This window comes from Gossypium hirsutum, chromosome A07, assembly GCF_007990345.1.
Source record: "Gossypium hirsutum isolate 1008001.06 chromosome A07, Gossypium_hirsutum_v2.1, whole genome shotgun sequence".
Lineage (NCBI taxonomy): Eukaryota > Viridiplantae > Streptophyta > Magnoliopsida > Malvales > Malvaceae > Gossypium > Gossypium hirsutum.
Window position 1 is genome coordinate 35,714,616 of NC_053430.1, and position 21,928 is coordinate 35,736,543.

At 34.9% G+C, this 21,928-nt stretch overlaps 2 long non-coding RNA genes across 2 annotated transcripts; both read left to right on the forward strand.

Moving 5' to 3' along the window:
• The first annotated feature begins 11,997 nt into the window (after positions 1-11,997).
• LOC121231898 (uncharacterized) lies at positions 11,998-12,645 on the forward strand. Its single transcript, XR_005930049.1, has 3 exons — positions 11,998-12,057; positions 12,389-12,535; positions 12,603-12,645. It is a non-coding gene; the product is annotated as an uncharacterized lncRNA (long non-coding RNA).
• A 699-nt stretch (positions 12,646-13,344) lies between these two features.
• LOC121231899 (uncharacterized) lies at positions 13,345-15,292 on the forward strand. Its single transcript, XR_005930050.1, has 3 exons — positions 13,345-13,394; positions 14,788-14,841; positions 14,957-15,292. It is a non-coding gene; the product is annotated as an uncharacterized lncRNA (long non-coding RNA).
• The last annotated feature ends 6,636 nt before the right edge of the window (positions 15,293-21,928 follow it).

Sequence of the window (21,928 nt, forward strand, 5' to 3'; positions counted from 1 at the left end):
AGCGAACTCGGACTCAACTCAACGAGCTTAGGCGTTCGCATCCATAAGTGAACTCGGACTCAACTCAACGAGTTCGGATGCCTAGTTACATCTCACGAACTCGGACTCAACTCAACGAGTTCGGACATTCGCATCTATAAGTGAACTCGGACTCAACTCAACGAGTTCGGATGCTCAATCATCCTAGTGACATGTCACTTGTATCCTAATCTATTCCTAAGGTTCAAACGGGATTTTTCCTCGAACACTTATCCTTGCTGTCTTCCGTAGAATGCCGAAATCAATACTCGGTAACAATTATATTTAACAAGTAGTTCACATAATTTACATATTATTTGAAATTAACCACAAAGCATACATTTCATAATAAAATTCAGCATAACATATAATTAACATCAATAACTTAAAAATAACCATTATGATACATTATTTACACATGAACTTACCTTGGTACCAAAATACAAAGATTTTGCAATTTAGTCCACAATCTTTTCTTTTCCTCGATTGAGGTCGATTCCACGTCTTTCTTGATCTAAAATAACACATTTAGCTTATTTAATACTCATATTATCAAATTAATCCTTAACTCAAATTTTGGCAAAATTACAATTTTACCCCTAAACTTTTGCATATTTACATTTTTGCCCCTAGGCTCGGGATTAAAATTTATTCCTTATTCTTATGTTTTACAACATGCTGATCACCTTTCTCTTCTATGGCAACATCAAATTCTCACTCTAACATGTACTTGTGACTATTAGGTATTTTTACCGATTAAGCCCTTTTACTCGTTTTTGCTTAAAATCGAGTAGTACAAGTTGTCTAACATAATTTAAAAGTTCATATTCTATCATAAAACATCAAAATACACAAATTTCACCTATGGGTATTTTTCCAAATATAAACCCTAGGTTAAATTATTGCTAACATAAGCTTTATCGAGTTACCGGGATCTCAAAATCGTAAAAATCATTAAAAACGGGGCTTGGAATCACTTACTATGGAGCTTGGAAGCTTGAAACAAACCCTAGCTATGGAGAACCCTTGAAATTTCGGCCTAATGAAGAAGATGGACAAAAATTGGCTTTTAATTTTGTTTTTAATTCATTTTAATAACTAAATGACCAAAATACCCTTACTACTAAACTTTCCAAAAATTCCTTCCATGTCCTAATTTTGTCCATGAACTTAAAATTGGTCAAATTGCTATTTAAGATCTCCTCATTAATATTCCAAAACAATTTCATACTAAAAACTTCTAGAATGCAAGTTTTGCAACTTATTCGATTTAGTCCCTACTTTCAATTTAAGCACTTCAGGCATAGAATTTCATCACGAAATTTTCACACAATCATGCAATCATATCATAAACCTAAAAATAATTATAAAATAATTATTTCTATCTCGGATTTATGGTCACAAAACCACTATTCCGATTAGGCCCTAATTCGGGATATTACAACCATGCGAAACCCAAGGAAAAGAAGAGAAAGCGCTCAAAAAATAAAAAATAAAAGAATGAGGAGAAAAAAAAGGAGGAGAAAGAAATATCGTGCAACCACATCGATGGCTGAGGATAACTGAGTTAGTTTATTTTAAGCTTTAACTATATTATTCATGCATTGTATGTAGCTGTAAGTTTTATTTTGGTAAGTACACTTTGTCACTATATTTTTATTGTCATTACATTTTCATGTTAGTACATTGGGGATAATGCAAACTTTAAGTTTGGGGGAATGCCCATGGGGTTTGGAAATGCACCAACATTTCAAAAAATATTCAGCAATGAAGCATGCAAGGTTTAATTATAGTTAATGAAAATTGTTTGAAAATTTTTGTTACATTCGATGCTTAATTCTTGAATCATGTGAATTATCTATGAATGAGTTGGATAAATTTGACAGAAGGTTGTAGCTTCAATTCTTTGATGAATGGATTAGGTTGCATTGATAATAGATGACTGCTATCATTCCTTAAATCTTGAATAAATTTACTTTTTACAGTTGCTTATATATATAGTTATAAATTAGAGACACTCCAAAGTGGGTGTAGTATGGAATGTGAAAGAGGGAACACTCCAATACAAGTGTTAGAAAAATCAATATGGCCAAAGGCTATCTTTTCATGAGTGTGTATCAGCACGATTATGTACTCCCTGGGGGTCTGTTGCACTCCATCGTTACTTTTCAGGAACAAGGGTACATTAATGCAACGATATCCATTATTCCGAAAAATATCTATAATATAAATACTTAGTATTGTACAATAAATGTTGTACTGGTAGATAAAACTTAGGGTTTGAAGCATGATGCTAGCATTGATGAAGTTGCAACCTTATTCATTCATGCTTATGCATTGTCGATGCAATATTCTTTCATCTGAATGTGATTCATTCATTGGGAATTTAGAGAGTTCAAGTTGCTAAATTGATCATTTGCCTTAGTAAAATTTTTGCCGCCTTGCTAGTTTCTGTTTTACTTGAGGACAAGTAAAAACTAAAGTTTGGGGCTGTGACAGCACTAGAAAGAACATAGGTTTTCCTCCTTACTTATTGGTTAAATTGTTCCTATATGCATTTTCATTTTAGTAAATTGCATTTTATAACTTAGTGAATCCTAGCCTTTTTTATCCTTAATTATGCTACCTTTTTCCATTAATGTCACTGCATGAGTTAATTCCAAATTGCGTCCAAAATTATCACTACACTTGACAGTTGTTTGGATAAGAACTAAAAATGTGTGAGCTATCCAGTCTGGTATAACCAACCTGTACGTACAAGGACAAAATAATTCTGAGGAAAGGACACCTGTATTGTTGGAGGAGGACATAAAAGGTTAATGTGAGAAAAAAAGAAGAGAGCTTTTCCTTGACCATCATCTTATTCATCCTACCTTGAAGCTTGTGGCTATGACAGCTTAAGCCTCTCACGGGTGGGCCAACGTGAAAATTGATGCAGACTAGCTTTTGACGAGGAGACCTAGGTGTGAGACAATAGGGAATAGAGAGATTTAGTCGAGTTGTCTAGGAATAGTATTCTCCACTTAATTCTTTCTTATTTCTTTCTAAATGATGGTGATTACTCTTTGTTTTCTGTTTGTACGGAAGTACACATGAATTCTTGGTAAAATGTTATCTTATTCAATCTTTTTTTTATTGTTTAATCTTGGGGTTTGAATTTTTCTTAACACGAAAGTGTTATTGCAGTCACTGACTCTGGAAAATGCAGTGATAGTTCGAGCAAACAAGCATTACAACGGAAGTTGAGTGAGGATTAGAGAAATTTACTCCATTTGTTCTTAATAGTGCCATATTTCCATCATCAGAAGGTGGTGTTAATGTGCATGTTTAAATGTTCTTGTTTAAGTCTCAGATTAAATAGAACAGGTGATGCTTGGTTGATAATCACCTATCCCTTTATACCTTGTGAGCACTTAGTATTCTACAAAAGATTCATGTTGGGGATCCCAGTTTATCGTTATCATATTTTATTTTGTTATTTTCAAGTTTTTGCTCTGACAACTATCCTCACAATTTATCTTGTTTCTATCTAGTTATTACATTGGCATTAATAGACAAAAGACAACCATCCCAGTAGGAGCGATATTCGACAAACTCACATCTGTCTACTATACCTGCATCGACAGTATATGCTTGCACATTATTGCTATGACATTAAACAACCGATCAATATAACAATGTTATTTCTATTTCTTAGAATAGCCAGGAATCACAAGCTTCCCTTCGGTGATTTCATTCTCTTTCTAGTCACTTATATCACCAAAAATGGCTGCCATGCGGAGGAAGAAGTGACCTCCCTATTATTTGGAACCCCCTATTCAAACCATTGGCATATCTCTCTAAGTTCTAGAAAGTTCTATGGCTTTGGATATCCCTATGGAGGATGTTAGAAATCTCGTTCTCTTCATTATAAGGGAAACTCTCATTCTAAGGCTTGTGCCCTATAATGACCCGATTTCCAATAGTGTCAAAAACTAAGATTTTGGAACCTAATTTTCATAAATCAAGTTTGTAAATATTAAATAGGAATATATAGATATATTTAAATTTGGATTAGTAATTTAGCTAAAAATATGGTTAGTTAAAGCCCAAGGATTAAATTTTCAAAGTTCAATCGCTACAGGTTTTTAATTAAGAAAGCTTGGGGACTTAGATAGTACATATCCAAGGAACTAAAATGGATAATAGACTAATCTTAGATAGACGATATAAGGATGTTGATCTACCGCAATTCATTGTAGCAAATTAAACTACTTTCTATACATAATGAGCTTGTAGGAAAGCAATTTAGTTATGTTTTCATTAAGTTTTCAATTTAGTATGTAGGTAATAAAAGAGAAATTTGAGTAATTTATATGACCTCAAGGGCCAGAGTAGGCCTAAAGGTAGACTAATATGTTTGGTGAGTGTGCAAGACATCATTTTGAGGCATAAAGACAGTGGGCTGCCCATGATGTTGCACCCCGGAGCTTGGATATCGCAACACAGTGAATGGAGCACCAAAAGGAGAATTCTTCCTTCAATATCATGACACAACCCTTAAGATATGCCATAGCTAGTAAACTACCTTCAGTGTCGCAACACAGCCTAGTGGGTGTTGCGACACCGATATGACGAGGTCACTTAATGGGCCAAAGGTGTTTCCACCCGCACAATGAAGTTTAACATAAAATTGTTAGCCGAATTAGGTCAAGGACCAACGACCAAACCTAGGCTTATAAATAGAATTATTCTGAACACTTTATGGATGACTTTTTACTTAGTTTTATTTTTTATTTTCAATTGTAACATAGATTTCTTTTCAATTGTAGTTTTCTTTTAATTTTCTTTTAGTTTTCCAATTCGTCCTTCGCGGGGCTTATATTTTAGATTGATCAACTCTTCAACGGATTATAGTTCGCGCCTTTATAAATATATCAAATAATTTTCTTATCTTCATTCTTGATTTATTCGTAATGATTATCTTTTCAACCAATTACATTGCATGTGTTAAATACATTAGGAACTAATCTGGTAAGGGAGATTAATGAGTGGATGTGGCATTAACTAACATCTATGTAGGTTTTCTCAATAAATTAGCTAGTTGGGATAGGAAGAACTTTGAACCCTAGGCTTGATGACCCTAGGAAGTAATATAGGTGGGACTACGAAAACCTTACCCGAATTCTGTATGGACTGTGACATCAAGAGATATGTAGTTCTTGCTAACCCATTAGGTTAGTAGAAGGCCAAGAGGCCTTACTAGGTTAATGATTAGTTGATTGAGTACAACCCGAAATAAGAGTTAATTATGAACAGTGACGTGAGTTAGTTTTCTCTTATTCAATCTGATTATATCTGCAACATGTTTCCACTATTGTTTTTATTTTTCTTATAAAATAGCTTTTCTCATAACTTTAGGATCAATTGTAATATAATTTAATTAGAGTACTAACTAGACCTATTAGCATAAAAGTTAATATTAGTTTAGTCTTGCCTCCCTTGCGAACACTGTCTTAACTCAAATATTTAGTTGCAGTATTATCACTTCTGAGGTTGGTAAGTTGGGAGGTGGTTAGATGTGATGTTGACTATCATTAGATTAAGCTAATCAGGAGTAAAGCATAATTAATTATGATTAAGAAAATTAATTAAGTTTAATTAGTAATTGATCTAACTATATAAGTAAAAGATAGCGGAAAAAAGATGAGAATTGTCTTCATTTTCTTCCTAAGCCACTGTCTACCATTAAAACACTAAGGAAGAAAGCTTTAAAACCTAGTTTGACATTTGGCCATTCATTACAAGTAAGTCCCTAGCCATTTTACTTTGACTTTTATAGTTTTTTTTATCATGGGAGCTTGATTAAGCTAGCCTATTTATCAATTTGTTTAATTGGTGAAATTTTGATACGTTACCATTTTTGAGAAATTGAAGAATTAGGTGTGAAATTGATAGAAATTAAGCTTATAATATGAAAATGACTAAATTATAAAGCTTAACAAGCTTAATTGCTAGCTTTATTACATTAGGGACCAAATTGAATAAAATGAAAACCTATTTTGAAATTATACTAGGAATAGAAAGTATATGGTCCCTAATGAGTAAATGTGAAATCGAATTTTAATTTGAAGTTTTATACCGAAAGTTATGTTTATCCAAATTTTAGGGACTAAATTGAATAAATTGCAAAATATGTTCTATCTAGTTCTCTCCTTTTTTTTTCTCTGGTCCTCTCTTTTTCTCAGATATCTTCCTCTCCAGACCTTTATCTCCACCTACTTTTTCAATGATTTGGTTAGTTTGTCCTAAAAACCTACCAAAACTTATGGAACTATATATGCAAATCTCCCCTTTGTTAATCTCCCACCATCCCTCACCGTTTCTTTTCTGGTTTTGGTTGTTTTGTTTTGTTTTCTAAATTTTATTACTAGGTTTGGAACATGTCAGAGTGGAAGAGACCTTATGATGATGCTGTGAAAACAACATTGTTGTATGAAATCGAAGTTGGGAAAGGATTGAATCGTAATGATTGGGTTTCAATTTTTGTTTCTTCTTGATTTTTCTTCCATAGTTTTAATGCATAAACTGAAATTGTAGTTAATATGATGTTTTTGGTTTGGGGTATTTTTTGGAAAAAAAAATTGGTGGCCATTCGGTGAAAGGATGGAATGAGTATTCTTTGGTTGTAGCACAGAATGGGTATTCCTTGTCTTTCACTTATTCAATTAAACCAAACAATGGAGTAATATTGTTGCGTTGAATAAGGTATGAACGGAAAAGCCATTCATGCCAACCAAATATGGTGCAAAGGTATAACAGTTCGTATTGTATATGTAACTTATTCTTGATAGTTCGATGCATTGAAAAAATTTAAATTATATTAGGATTAGTTTACAAAGTTCTGTTACTAAAAAATTAAAAATAATTCCTATGAGCAGATGTTAACAATATCACCATTAACATAAATCAAGCAAATATGTAGCAGACACAATCATGTGAATCAAAAAGATTCATTAATTAAAATTGTTAGCAATTTCGAAAAATTATGCATAAAGAATGCTTAAGTCACATTGGTCTTCTATGCTTGTAATGTTTTGCGGCTTAGGACGGTATGAGTTCAAACAAAAATATGGCTGAAAACGATTCAAACACTAGAAATAGCTAGGCACATGACATTGTTCCTTTTCTTCCCCTTTAATATCCCATCCAAGTTCACCGCCTTCTGTCTCCCTCTCTTACCTATCTTATCTCTCCATGTAGGAAGATACAATATAATACTAGCAAATATGGTCGACCTAAAGAGTTCTAGTGCACTGATGAATGAGTTTCCTCTCACTTTTGAGACTTTTTACTTTGTCACTTGGACTGTTTTACTCTTTTCTCAGTTACAATGCTTTTGTTTCTGTTCTATACTTTTTCTTCCCTTTTTACTTTAGACTTCTTCTAAGTTTTTCTTTTTTGCATAGTTTTCCCTACCTATAATCACTGTATCACATTGTTTCTTCATTTTTTTGCACATTTTTTTGAAATCGTGGTGACGTATATACCTAAACCCTTAATATCTATGGCCTCATATATATTTCTAATGTATTAAAGGACCAAGGATAGGGAAGAAATTAAGTTTTATGTGTGGTCTTTGGTTTTCAAATTTTTTAGTTAATAAAAAAGGAGTTATCAAGCTCAAATAAAGATACTAGGGATTTGTAGCATTAAGGTTTGGTCATTTGAAAACTGGTTATTCAAACAATATCTTAGGTCATCCCAAAACCATCCCATCACACACAATTTCTTTCATGCTTCAAATTAAACAGAATGAATAATAATAAATTCAAGTGTTCATGTCTCTAAGACTATCTAAAAGACTTATATCTCATATGGCATCATCAAACATTCTTACTTAGGTACTTCTATTCTATTATGCAATTTAAGTAACCTAATCAATTCCTTTAAAAATAATCAAATTATCTCATATTAATAAGAAATTTCATGCTTGAAAAAACAACAAAAGAAAATTAAACACATAAACAAAAACACACAAACTAATTCTCTTCACTTTCCCCCACACTTTAGACCATACATTGCCCTTAACGAAAAATAATTAAAGTACAAACAAGGAAACTTCCCTGAGTACATTAAATCCTTGCTTTTATGCTAATCTCGGGATTTGTGTGCTCCAAAAGGAGGAAAATAGTACCTAAAAAATATATTATGACAAGAAATGTGAAATATAATATAAAGAAAATAAAAAAAAGAAGTGTTGCTAATAGATGATAGAATGTCTAAAAATATTCTGATGAACTTGGGCCTTCAATGTTGCAAAGTCTATTCTGTCTAAGATGTCGCGACATTAGGGTGCGATCTCATGACATCGAGCCCAGCTTCTTCATTTTTCATTCTGTCACTCTGTGGTATCTACATCTATTGTGGGAAAACTAAACACAACGAAGATTAATAAAAATAAAATAAATGAATAAAAAGAAAAATGAAAATGAAACAAAATTTAAAATAGGGAATAAAAGTTCTTTAAAAACTGACACGATCTGTGTCCCCACCATAAAAGAACTTCCAACTGGTTCTCGACACTTTGATCTATCATTTATTCCATTTTCGATCGACGTGACATCCATATTACTAGCCACTTGGTACCAAGTTTGAGCCAGCCCCATATCATTTTTGGGGTATTATTGGCTCGAGCTTCCACCCCTCCATGTCACGTGAACTTTTGGTCACTTGAGCTTTGTTTGCCTTGTCAAATGAGAAGGAATCGAACTTATCGATCACTCTGGATGATACCTTTTCTGCTATGGCTAGAAAGTGTATGGACTTTTCTCCAGTTTCATTACGAATCGATTTATGTTCCATGTTAGTGGTTACTTCTACTTTTACGTCAGCAACTACATCTGTTGTTATGCCTGATTCTACATCAATTAGATCAGGGACTGGTTTGGTCATATTCAATTCATCCTTAGGATCTCTGGTTCCAAACTCTTGTTGACTATTATCGTCTAATTGAAGGTAGTCAACATTAAAACAAATTTCCTCGAGATAAAGGTTGGGAACATCATACACGACCTCTTCCCTTGGAGATAGAACCTCAGATATCTCTTGGAGCATTTTCCTCATCTGTTCCATCTTGTCTAATATGTTTGATAATCTTTCAAAATTGGATGGCTCAACAGTTTCACATGAAGGAATCTTATGCATATCACAAGGATATTCATCTGGGTGTTTAGGTATACCATTGTCTTTTTTGTATGACTCATAAAGAGGTTCGTATGAGTATTTATTGTCTTCACACTGGTTATCATTGCTCCATTGGTTTGCCGTGGCTCCATTCAACAACCTGTTATGTAATTCCATCTGTTGTCTCAAGAAATCCTTTCATCATTAATCCACCTGTAATCAAAATTTTCCATAATTAAATAATCTAGTCAACAAGGTAAATAAAAAACGAGAAAATAACAAAATTAATGAATATTAAAATTAGTACACTATCTAACTCGTTCATCTTTTGACTAATATTATTTACAAGTAATCGATTTAATAACTATTATCATTGTTGCAATTGCCGAAAATGACGCCAACAACTTAACCGCCTTCGAATGTAGTAATGCCCATTGTGTGAATACTGCTACAAAATATATGGAATTAAGGCAGTTCCCGCAAGTATACACGTCAGGTTGTAATATAGTTACAATGAAGTAGGTAAGTACTCTGGGGATCGTGTGACAGCCCAAAATTGACCCTAGTCGGGAAGTGGTTTCGGAACCACTAAACCGAGTCATAAAAATAATTAACTGTCATAATTGATGCTCATTATATGTACATGTGCATGTGTGAAAATTTCGTGTTTGAATTTTGTTAATTGTAAGTGAATTTTATCAAATAGGACTTATGTGAGAAAATTTTGAAATGTGCTAGGCAAATGCAAAGTGGCCTCACTACACCAAAACAGGCTTTTAGCGGCACTTTTAGCGGCGTTTGGACAAAAAACGCCGGTAAAAATCAAGCATTAGCGGCGTTTTCTGGAAATCGCCACTAAAGATTGAGCATTAGTGGCGTTTTTAAAAAAATGCCGCTAAAAATGAGCATTAGCGGCGTTTTTCAAAAAAACGCCGCAAAAAACCTTAGCCCAACGGTGTCGTTTTCAACATTTCGTGGCTTTAGCGGCGTTTTTCAAAAAGCGCCGCTAATGCCTGGGTCTTTAGCGGCGTTTTTGGAAAAGCGCCGCTAATGGTAGGGGCTTTAGCGGCGTTTTTGATAAAGCGCCGCTAAAAACATTTTATCTTACTTGGTTTATTTATATTAATTAAATAAAATTCAATTTATTTCTAATTGAATATTTAAAATATTCAGAAAAAATAATAACACGTAGAAATAATTTGAAAATAGAACACATGGAACAATTAAAATACCATTATTTAAAATAATTTTAAAGTTTTTTAGGTATATGATTAATTTAAGATTTAAGGCCGGTTTAGGAGTTACTGTTTTAAGGTTTATGGAGTATGGATTTAAGGATTATGGATTAGGGATTATGGTTTAAGGGTTGAGATTTAAGGTTCAGGGTTTAGTGGTTAGGGGTTTAGGGGTTAAGAGTTATGGATTTAGGGTTTATGAGTTCATGGGTCAAGTTAGGGTTTTGGGTTTAGATTAATTATTTTTTAATTTATTTTTAAATATTTTTTTAATTTATATATTAAATAATTTCATATATAATTGAAAAAGATAAGATAGTATTAATTTTAAAATAATTAATTAATTATTATTATAGTTTAGGGTTGATATGGTTTACGGTATATGGTTAATTTAAGATTTAAGGCAAGTTTAGGAGTTAATATTTTAAGGTTTGGGGATTATATATGGATTTAGGGATTATAGTTTAAGTGTTAGGATTTAAGGTTTAGGGATTAAGAGTTAGGGGTTAGGGGTTAAGAGTTAGGGATTTAGGGTTTCAAGGGTCGAATTAAGGTTTAAAGTTTAGATTAATTAGTTTTTTTAATTTATATTAAATATGTTATTATATAATTGTAAAAGAGATAATAATAAATTTAATATATAGAAATTATGAGTATAGTTTATATTATTTAAGAGATATATAATAGATAGACTTTATATATATTGAATGGTTAATTTAGGGTTTAAGGTTTATTTGAGATTTGTTAAATGATACAATTTTATACAATTAATTAATGTTTTTATATTTAAAAATATTTAATTTAAACCATTTGATATATTTGATATGGATATATAGGTAATTATTTAATTTGGATAGGACCAAATTATAAGAAAAAAATACAAAAATAAAAATGAAATAAAAAACTAAAATTTATAATATTATCTAATTATTGTAAATATTACTTAAAATTTTAATAATTCTTTATGTAAAATTTATATAAAAGATACAATAATTGAATATAAAAAATATGTGAGCTTTAGCGGTGTTTTCAACAAAAAATGCCATTACTATGTATTAAAATTTCCCAACTTTTCAATAGAAGAATTTAAATTTTTTAGTGGCGTTTTCAAGAAAAACGCCAGAAAAGGTAGACATTGCCGGCGTTTTGATAAAAAACGCCGCAAACATGTATTGTAATTTTTCAATACAGTGTCGTTTTGATAAATTTCTTAGTGGCGTTTTTTTCTTAAAACGCCGCAAATGTGGAAGGAAATAAAAGGTAAAATCCCGCTCACTCCCAAAAAATGATTTTTGGTTACCCGCTCATTACTCCCTCTTCTTCTCATCTCTGTCGGTCGTCCTAAATCCCCAAATAAGAGTTTGTTTTTCTTAGCTGAAATCCCCCAAATAGAAATCGGACCGAGCAGCTTTGCATCAAGGAAGAAGAAGAGTCGGGAAAGCACAAGCAGTTAAGTTGCCCTCATGGCTTGTGAAGGCGAGTATTTTTGGCATGTAATTCAGCTACAAAATTTTCAGTATTATGGAACCATTTATGTTGGGTTGATTTATTGGGATTAACTCTCGCGCTTCACGGTGGTTGTAGGTAGGCAGGCAGTAAACAGGAAAAATTATTTTCAGTCCCGCGGTTCCCGTCAAAGGTCCTCAAGCTTTAAGCTTTTTTAATCTTTTCCTTCTCTCGCGCAAGAATAAATAAATAAATATATTGCTACAGTATAGTCGTTTTAGATGTTATGTGTAGCAGTGTTCTCTATGTATAGATATTTACATTTTGTGATTCCTAGCAGCTCAAGCTAAAGGATAAAGTGTAGTCCTAAAGCTTCTTGGTGTATCCTTGTGTGTTCCTTATTCAGCTAAAGGCTAAACCCTCTTCTTGATTATTTAAGGAGGATTTCTGCTTCTTCCCTAGTTATGATGACATAAAATTCCCAAACAAACTTGAAGGTGATTTATATATCCTCACTTTTGCAGCATCTACTTCGACTGCATTCCATCCAAAGCATGTCTGAAGAATCTTCTAAGCAACTGAAGAAAAGAGGTCAACCAAACCATTTTCCAACCGGCAACCAAAAGACGAACAAGAGAATCACCGATCAAAAAGCTCGACTGGAAAACAGGGTTAGAGCCTTTTGCTTTCAGGTTTCAGCTTTGAATAAATGTATGACTAAAAAATCTTTACTTTCAGGAAATTGTAGTGAAACTTACAGAAGCAGCCCCAATTGTTAAGCAACTCTTGGAAGCCTTTAGCAGCATCAATGAAGGCAACTTGCTGCAGACAGTTACATATATACGGGTAAGTCATGATGCCTTATAGGTTTCTATATGTTACTGAATTTGCAGCTTGGTAATATTATTTTTGATGAACCATACAATACAACAACATCAAGTTTCAAGTATTGGATTTAGGAAAGTTATCGTTAATAAATCTGAAATAGCAGCTGATGTAGTTTATACAAATGGAGTTCAATTTAATTTATTGAATCATTGAAATTTGCCTTAATCCTTTTACTTAAAATTGAATCATTGAATTTCATTTTTGATCCTATAGTTATCTGGTTGGCCTGCTTGCATTGGCATCCTATATATTTTGAGCTCAATATTCCTACTTTGCAGCACCAGCTAGTCTACTATATATTGGATTATTGACAGTGAATATGATGGGTGGATGGAGATTGATTTTGCCTTATTAGCCTCGACCCTTTCTTCAAGCTCCACTACTGGGGTCTGGCTTCCAAAACTATGATTTCGTCATTCTTGATTCTTGAAGCAATGTTGTTGAAGATTCTTTGCATCCTAAAGACATTTGTTTTAGATTCTTATTTACTGATTCCGTTCTATTTAATGGATGTTTAATTATGTATGCTTGAAAACATATAACTAGTATATCTTTTAACTCTTACCGTGTGTTAGGAAAGAAGATTTGCTATCTTGGTATCATCACTACTATCTAGCCAAACCAAAGATCATGTTACTCATGGTAACTCCCTAATCTTTTAGTTTAGTTTACAGTTATATATCAATTCAACTAATCATCTTCTTGAAGTATTAGACATTCTAGTAATAATTTGCAATAGTAGGAAATTTGGGCATCTAGTGCTTGTTTTGCTTGGGGGTTGTAAAAAGTTTTGCATCATAAAGTTCTTAAGCATTATACTTTCATGACTATTTATGATGAAAAAGTTTTCTTCAAAGTATATCATGGTTATGCTTACTTTTAATATATATTTTTCATAATCTAAATTCTTATAAAATCTCAGTCAGGGATTTTTAATGTTCTCATTTCCCTTTTTCTACTGGATCTGTAAGAAGTTTTTTTCATGTTTTTATTTTTGGCGAAGAAGTTTATCATGGATGAAACTTGATGTAATGACGAAATAAGTTGTTCATTGTGGTTGCTTGGTTGGTGACTTTCTATCCTAACATCTAGATACTTGAAAATAAGTATATGCTTTTTAATTTAATGCGTGCCTTAAGAGTTTGTGCTTGTAATCTTAACTGCGAAAGGGAATGATATGGAGAAATGTTTAAAAGCTTATATAACTGTAGCTCAACATGAACATGAAAATTCTTAAATAGCTCATAGTTATGGGCAGTGGGCACTCGAAGTAGGACAAGGACATTACCAAATCAAATTAGTTTATGATTTTTTTCCATTACTTTAAACCAGACTTATTTTTCTTAATGTTGTTAAGTGAATTTAAAATCCCCCATATAGTTTGCTTTATGACCCCTCGGTTTTTAAAGTTTCACAATTTACTTCATATTCGTTATTTTAACCCTATTTATAAAGTCTAAAAACTCTATTATATAAATCAAAAAATGCCCCTCCCCAGCACAAAAATAATTAGAATCATGTTAATGAGTTGATATGTAGGGATTTCTTTGACTGGTTAGAGCAATTCTTATGAAATACAAAAATTACAAATGATTCTTTTTAGTAAAAAAAAAGGAAGATTAGTTGATGATGACAAGCTAACAATTAGTTTATGATGATAAGATTGATATTGTGAGCTATTAGGAGTGGTTTTATTTTTAGTGATTTGAACTTCATCTAGTGTAGCCAAGCTAACAACTAGTTATCTTTTTTGTGAAAAGAAAATTCTTTGCTCTGTTCTTATTTTATTTAAGATGTTATATGTTAGAAAATATTGACCATTGTAGATGAGCAAAAGAGGCAACGGCTATGGCCAGAGGAAGGCAGAAAATCTTTCTGGTTTTGAATTTGTGAAAAAACTAAAGCATAGTTGACTGCTTACGTGTGTCAGAGGAAATTAGAATCCTAACACAGATATTTTCTGCCTTATGCTGTCTATACGGTACCACATCCCAAAGGCCTTTTATTTGCTAATGCTTGTGGTATTTTCTTTCAGCTATGTTTTTGATGGGCAGCCTCTAGATTTGAAAAAACAAGAGCTTGCTAAGCGGTACTTTATTGCAAATTATTCAAATTGTTTTTTTGATCGTTTCCTTCAATATGACCGGAGCTTGATGAGTAGAATGTTGATTTTTCATAATTTTTATACTAAATTTGTTATGTAGTTACTCAAAGAGGGCAGATGCTACTGAGGATTTGCAAGAAGCCATGGTGGTATTTTTCTTTGGTCAAACATGGAGTGATAAGTAAAGTTTTCTTTTGTTGTTTCACCACTACGGAAATTAAGGTGCTGTTGTTTTTACCATTAGACTGGAAATAAGGAGAACATTGAAAAATTAAATATGTAGCCAAAATTTTGTCAGCTGTCAGTAGTAGATACTCGTAGAGTTCAATCAATTCAACGCTGCAAGAAAACGGAAGCGTATGTATAATAACCGTATTTGTAGTAGTACTAATTTTTGTTATATAATACTGAAAGGAATATATGTTCTTTTCCCATATAATGAAATTTATTTATTTATTTATTTAATTGTTTATGTTAATTTATTTATTTATTATAGGTGAATGTTGAAATTTATTACTATAATTTCTTTTACTTTTATTGTTAATGAAAAGTAATACATTCAAAATAAAATTTGACCTTTCCATTTGTTATTACAAAAATTTATTTAATAAAAATGTTTAGCGGAATGGCACTTTTAGCGGCGTTTGCGAAAAAAAGTCGCTAAAAGTCATGATCTATAGCGGCGTTTATAAAAAAAGCGCCGCTAAAGGTCTTGATCTATAGCGGCGTTTGTGTAAAAGTGCCGCTAAAGGTCCTGATCTATAGCGGCGTTTGTGGGAAAAGTGTCGCTAAAGGTTCTGATCTATAGCGGCGTTTGTGGGAAAAGCGCCGTTAAAGGTCCTGGTCTTTAGCGGCGTTTGTGGGAAAAGCGCCGCTAAAGTTAGCGACGCTGTCATTAGCGGCGTTTTTGGCGGCGCTTCTCAAAGCGCCGCAAATACTTTCAGCGACGCTAAAAACCGCCGCTAAAAGCCTGTTTTGGTGTAGTGCCTATTAATGCATATTGTGAAAATGATGGGTTTGCATGTCAATTTACCCAAATTAAGGCATAGTGGCTGGCCATGCTATGAGTGGAAACATGTCACACACATGTTATGTTAGTGAGGTATGTTAGGAAAAATAAAATAAGGAGTATGGGTAATAAAGAAATGGAAACAAAAAAAAGTGTGTGGTTGTTTCCCCCCCCCCCATTGCCGTGAGTTAAAGAAAAGAAAAGAAAAATTTTGTTCATCCTTTTTCATCTTCTTTTGGCCGAAAATTCTAAGGAATGAGGAAGGAGTTCTTGCTTCATGTTTGGTTTGGAAGAGGATTAGGAGGAGGTTTGGCCATACTTGTATCTAGATCAAGGTATGTTTAAGGTTGTGCCATGAGATTCATGCATGTTTTTAGTTGCTAGCTTGAGTTCTAATTAGCCCATGGTTCAAATCTTTGCTATGTCATGGGGATGATATTTGGCCTAGGTGGATTTTGTGTTAATGCCATTGCATGCTAAATATGAAGCTTGTTAATGATGCATGTGATGGTGGATTGATGATTCTTGAATCTTCTTTTTAGCATTTTTGAGTGAGCACATATGTGCATTGGTTGCTAGATGGAGAAGAATCGGCTAGCAAGTTGTGTGCTAAGGCCGAATATAATTTTTGTATATTAATGAGTAATGCATGTGTTAAATTGATGGAAAGGGAGAGGATGCTTTACTAGTGTATATATGTGTGTATTAGCCAAGTTTTGAACTTGAAACAAAATGGTGTTTAGTCAATACAAGTAACCATACTTGTAGAATGTATTAAGTGTTGCAATCGGCCCCAACATAGACATGTATGTTCGGCCACATGAATAAGTACATAAGCTATGTGTATGTTCGGCCATAGGTAGCCTATTGATGGCTTTAGCTTGACTTAGAAAATTCGGCTAAGGGGAAATATTAGCTAGTATGTTGAATTCGATTCGTGATTTCGTACACATGTGACTCTAATGTCTAATGTATATATAGGCTAAGTACCTTGAGCTTCTCTTTTGATGTTCGAATGAATTGTATTAAATTGCTTGATGTGATTAAAAATGCGTATGACCATTGTGTATTTGAGCTAAAAGGGTGGCCATATGACCTATCAAACTCCTTGTCATATTCAGCCATAAGCTAGCAAAATGAGACTTTAATGAGTTAAATTTGTTTGAATTAGCTCAAGAGCTTAGAGGACCCCAGTTGGATAAGGGAAAGGAAAAAGTGGTCGAGTAGCCATCGGAATCGTTCGACAACATCCGAGGTAAGTTCTTGAGTAAAAGAGCTTAAATTATGATTTGATTAGATCATGTTTTAAGCAAATCAAAATCATGCTCTTTGTGTGTGGCTATTGAGCCGAAATTGCAAGAATGATAAGTGTCTTGTGTTTGAGTTTTGCTAACGAAAACGAAATACGAATGTGCCATGATTTATTGTTAAATGTGCATGGTTATTTGAATGATGTCCGGGCTAAGTCCCGAAGGCTTTGTGCTAAGTGACCATATCCGGACTAAGATCCGAAGGCATTTGTGCGAGATACTAATTCCGGGCTAAGCCCGAAGGCATTTGTGCGAGTTACTAAATCCGGGTTAAGTCCCGAAGGCATTTGTGCGAGTTACTATAACCGGGCTATGTCCCGAAGGCATTTGAACGAGTAGCTATATCCGGTTAAATTCCGAAGGTACGTGATTTGGGAATGAATGATCTTGCTGTAAAAATTTCAGTTAATACGCTTGAAACATCCCAACATTGAGGTATGTTTCGTATGTGCTTTGAATTAGTTGAGCCCTTACAAATAAGTATTCGCTCAGTTGATAAATGAGCTACCGGCCTTTGGCTAAGTTGATCTTTGTGTATGAATAAAAGGGTTGGTAATGTGAAGTAAGTATGATATTGAAAAATTGTGCATATGAAATTATCCGTTTAGCTACATGAATGCTATACTTTTGTTGTGCTGGAATCCCTTGCTCAAAACTTACTAAGCATAAATTGCTTACTCCGTCTCCTTGATTCTCTGTTTTATAGATTTTGGTTCTCCAGCTATCGAACTCGGGATTTTGAAGTCGAAGTCGCCCACACTATCAAAGCCCCCCCCTTTTGGTACAATTTTGGTTGAACTTCGAAATGGCATGTATACGACTACCCTTTTTGTTGGGGGTCATGGACCCTTTGGACTTGTATAATTTTGGATAGCCATGCGAAAATGGCTTATATATGTTTGAGTATAATGTTATAATCATTTGGTATGGATATGGTTATTGAGAGGTGTGGATATGCTTAACAAGGATTGGCCATGGGAATGGTTAATCACTATCATAATTTGTGCTATCTATGCTAAAAGGGCTAGTTGAATCATGAAACTATGAAATAGGTAAAGTCTACCTTAAAGGCAGATGCTGACAGCAGCAGTGATGTAGATTTGGAAAATCACTAAAAATAGTAGGAAGGGAATTAAATAGTGAATAAATTATGTAAACGAACCTTGATGAATTTATTTTCATAGGAAAGTAACGAAACGATCATATGGACAGTATGTTAAGAGATATTCAGGTTCTCGTAAGACAGGGCCAGAACGGTTTCTGAATTCCCTGTTTCGACTTTGGAAATTCATTACAAATTAACCAGAGATAATTAGGAGTCATGCCATATATGTATGGATTCCTCTTTGAGTCTAGTTTCTATAGAAACAAACTACATCAGTATTGAAGCCCTGTACAGGGAGATATCCAAGTCGTAATGCGCAAAGGTCAGTGTAGTCGATCCCTGTAACATGGGAGACTTTGACTAATAAACTGTACTAATTGGCCCAACCAAAAATTCTAGAAACAAATATGTAGATGGGCATATGAGTCTAGTTTCAGGGAAAATTTACGAAACTGGATTCTGAGTTTCTGAACTCAAGATATGATTTTTAAAACGACTAGTACGCAGATTGGCAGTGTCTGGGAAATTTTTTTATAAGTGGTTTAAAGTCTGTTAACACCTCGTGTTTGACTCCGGTGACGGTCTCAGGTTCGGGGTGTTACATTTAATTGGTATTAGAGCTACAGTTTAGTCGATTCCAGGACTATCGTAATGCGTTGGGTCTAGCTATACATGCCATTTTATGTGATTATTTGATAGTGAGGTGATTCCTGACAATTGTAAATGTGTTTATTTATAGTAATGGATCCCGATCCCGACCGAGCGGTAGCTGATGATCTTGAGAGTGTAGCGCCTGCTCCCGCACAACGGACAGCGCTGGCGGACTCTCAACCTAATGCTAGTAACCTGAATGATGAAGCTAGACAAGCTTTCTATAGCGTGATGAATGATTGGTTCAACCAATACATTCGAACTAATACGGCTGTTCCACAACCTCCATTCCCGACTAATACCACCCCCACACCTACAACACCTCCGGAAACTGACCAAATAAGGTCAAATAAGCCCCCAGTTGACAGAATCCGAAAACATGGGGCTACTGAATTTAAAGCTACGGATAGCGACGATGCCGAGCAAGCTGAATTTTGGTTGGACAACACTATCCGGGTACTCGATGAGCTATCTTGTACACCCGCTGAATGCCTAAAGTGTACTATCTCCTTGCTACGCGATTCTGCCTACTATTGGTGGAGTACTCTGACTTCTGTTTTGCCCCGAGAGCAAGTAACTTGGGAGTTTTTCCAAACTGAGTTTCGGAAAAAGTATATCAGTCAGAGATTTGTTGATAAAAAACGGAAGAAATTTCTTGAGCTTAAGCAAGGTTCTATGTCAGTTACTGATTACGAGCGAAAATTTGTTAGACTTAGTAGGTACGCTCGGGAATGTGTTTCGTCCGAGGCTATCATGTGTAAACGCTTCGAGGATGGGCTGAATGAAGATATAAAAATGTTCGTGGGCATTCTTGAAATACGAGAGTTCGTAGTACTTGTCGAGCGAGCTTGTAAAGCCGAAGAGCTTAGAAAAGAAAAACAAGAAGTTGATGTGGGAACTGGAGAGTTTCGTAAAAGATCCTCGGGAAAGTCTCTTCAACAGGCATCGAAGAAATTTCGAGATGATGTGGGCCGGTCTAGAGGCACTTCGGGCCTTTTTAGACGAGATCGTGATCGACCCCCTGTGGGTACACGAGGCACTTCGGTCGCCAGTGTTGGGAACAAACGTCGAGACAAAACGAAATGTCGATATTGCGGTAAATGGCATTCGGGGAGTTGTAGATTCCCTGACCGCTCCTGTTACAAGTGCGGATCAGTTACCACTTCATTAAAGATTGCCCGAGGTTGTCTGAACAGAATGTAAATCAGAGTGGGAAACCGGGTGCTACCACTGCTCGAGGTAGACCATCTGGAAATACGGGCAATGCTAGTGGTGGTCAGAGAGGATCTAGAGATGCTACGACCAGATCCGAGGCTCGTGCGCCTGCTAGAGCTTATGCTATACGTGCCCGCGAGGATGCTCTTCGCCTGATGTTATTACGGTACTTTTACTCTCTTTGATACTAATGTAATTGCTTTGATTGACCCCGGTTCTACTCATTCTTACATATGTGAAACCTTAGCATCTAGTAAGACTTTACCTATTGAGTCTACTGAGTTTGTAATTCGGGTGTCAAATCCCTTGGGTCGTTACGTGCTTGTCGACAAAGTGTGTAAGAAATGTCCCCTAGTAATTCGAGGTTCCTGTTTTCCGGCGGACTTGATGCTTTTGCCGTTTGATGAATTTGATGTTATTCTTGGTTTGGATTGGTTGACCGCGCATGATGCGGTTGTGAATTGCAAAAGCAAGACTATTGATTTGAGGTGCGCAAATAACGAGATGATCCGAGTTGAGTCTACGGACTTAAAGGGGTTGTCAGCTGTAATATCCTCAATGTTGGCCCAGAAATATGTAAGAAAAGGGTGCGAAGCATACCTTGCGTATGTACTTGATGACAAAGAATTAGAAAAGAAACCCGAATCTGTGCCGGTGGTTTGTGAATACCTGGATGTTTTTCCTGAAGAATTACCGGGTTTACCACCTGTTCGGGAGATAGAGTTTGGTATTGAGCTTGTACCTGGGACTACGCCGATTTCGATAGCTCCGTATCGTATGGCACCAACCGAGTTAAAAGAGTTGAAAGCTCAGTTGCAAGGATTGACGGATAGAGGTTTTGCTCGACCAAGTTTCTCACCTTGGGGTGCACCAGTATTGTTCGTGAAAAAGAAGGACGGAACCATGAGGTTGTGCATTGACTATCGTCAACTGAAGACAGTGACGAAAAAGAATAAATATCCGTTACCGCGTATTGATGATTGTTTGATCAACTAAAAGGAGCCTCAGTGTTCTCAAAATAGATTTGAGATCGGGCTATTATCAGTTGCGAATTCAAGATTCGGACATACCCAAAACTACCTTCAGAACGAGATATGGTCACTACGAATCTAGTGATGCCGTTTGGGCTCACTAATGCCCCTGCGGTATTTATGGATTTGATGAATCGGATCTTCAGACCATATTTGGATCGTTCGTAGTTGTGTTCATTGATGACATCTTGGTCTATTCAAGAGATGAGACCGAACATGCTGAGCACCTGAGACTAGTGTTGCAAAATTTGCAGGATAAGCAGTTATATGCTAAGTTCAGTAAGTGTGAGTTCTGGTTAAGAGAGGTTAGCTCTTGGGTCATGTGGTATCTGCATCGGGTATTCGGGTTGACCCGAACAAATTTCAGCCATACTTAACTGGAAACCTCCGAGAAATATTACTGAGGTTCAGAGCTTTTTGGGACTCGCCGGTTATTACCGACGATTTGTCAAAGGTTTCTCGATGATAGCCACACCAATGACGAAGCTACTTCAAAAGGATGTTAAGTTCGAATGGACGTATAAATGTCAGAAAGTTTCGATCAACTGAAAACTTATTGACTGAAGCTCCAATTTTAGTGCAACCCGAATCAGCAAAAGTTGCATTTATAGGACGCATCCTACTTGGGTTGGGTTGCGTATTGATGCAGAAGGCGAGTGGTGGCCTATCGTCAAGACAATTAAAGGCCACATGAGAAAAATTATCCCGACCCATGATCTCGAACTAGCTGCCATCTGTATTTGCTTTAAAA